This window comes from Manis pentadactyla, chromosome 8 (genome assembly GCF_030020395.1).
Source record: "Manis pentadactyla isolate mManPen7 chromosome 8, mManPen7.hap1, whole genome shotgun sequence".
Taxonomy (NCBI): Eukaryota; Metazoa; Chordata; class Mammalia; order Pholidota; family Manidae; genus Manis; species Manis pentadactyla.
In genome coordinates this window covers 78,676,746-78,678,047 of record NC_080026.1, presented here as the reverse complement: position 1 = coordinate 78,678,047, position 1,302 = coordinate 78,676,746, and the positions used below count along the sequence as shown (strand labels likewise).

Genomic DNA, 1,302 nt, shown 5'->3' with positions numbered 1-1,302 from the left:
AGTATGCCACTTGAATGTACTAAAGCTAGCCTTTTATTTATTCTGTGGTTTATTCATGTGAGTAGATTATGTTCAGGATGGGGTGTGCTTGTAGTTCTATGTGTATTTGTCTAGTTTAATAAAATATTAGTTGACTTTCAAACATGTGCTAAGACAAGTGTATTTAATTTCAATTTATCCAATGTCTTTTTCCACCCAGCGAAGTCTTTAGCTGTTTATATGAGACCAGATATATGTTGACATTGTGGTTTTTGTTTTCATTTCAGCTTACGCAAATAAAATTTAGTAACAGAAAACAATAATCTGAAGAGTCCTGTTCACAGATGTTCACTTCCTTCTTGTAGGTGCTGTTAGAGAGGATGGAGATGACATCCTCAATCTGCCTTTTCATTCCTGAATGGGCATGGGATCTGAGGGCTGTGTGCGCCCTAGCCCAGGGGTCTTGGTCCTATTTTCTACTCTGCTCTGGAGTCTGATATGTAGGGAAGTGAGGCCTAGCTCCTCGCACCTCTGAGCCACATCCTGGGTGGTCATTATATTGGTGTATTGTGATGATTCATTTTGCTCTGCCTTAACTGTCATCCTATTAGTCACATAGCAGATGATTTCCTTGCCAGAGAGACAAGTCACATGGACAAAAATGTCACTGAAGTTTTCAAAAATGTGGCAGACATCAAATACATTATTTTAGCAACCTTAGGTCCCAGATTGATGACCTCTCCTTTCTTCTTTTCCTTTCCCTTTTGAGATGCCATTTCTGTTTATCATTTCCATTCTTTACCATTGGATACTAATTGCTGGTTTTTAGTATATGAGGTATGCATGTATTTTCTTAGGTGTTATATTAAGCCATTCTTGAAAGATATTGAAGAGTTTAGGTCCCATTTTAAGAATTTGTATATTTAAGTTCCTAGAAGTAGATGTCACATGTAAATTGGTAGTTAAACTATACTTACTCCACATATAAAACTTGCAAAATAACTTTCTCAGTTGTCCTTTGAAAAAAAAAATGACAAATACATCTTTTTAAAATTAAGAAACCATCTCCATTAGGGAAATTAACTGAATATATATTTCTGTATAACATCAGATTACAATTTTATTTCAGTTATTTTCAATGCATGGTTAATAGTTGTATCTGGGCAAAGCAGGTCATATGGAATTCCATACAATCTTGCCAAATTGGTTGAATATTTCACCAGAGGTTATCATCATCTGCCACATTAAATCTACTCTACTTTTCTGTTTAAATAACAAATTACTATAGGATCATGTTTTATCTTAGGAGATGCCTTAAAATTA

At 34.8% G+C, this 1,302-nt stretch overlaps 1 pseudogene; it reads right to left on the bottom strand.

Moving 5' to 3' along the window:
* Positions 1–262: 262 nt before the first annotated feature.
* On the bottom strand, positions 263–767 carry LOC130684474 (40S ribosomal protein S14-like; annotated as a pseudogene).
* Between the last annotated feature and the right edge of the window lie 535 nt (positions 768–1,302).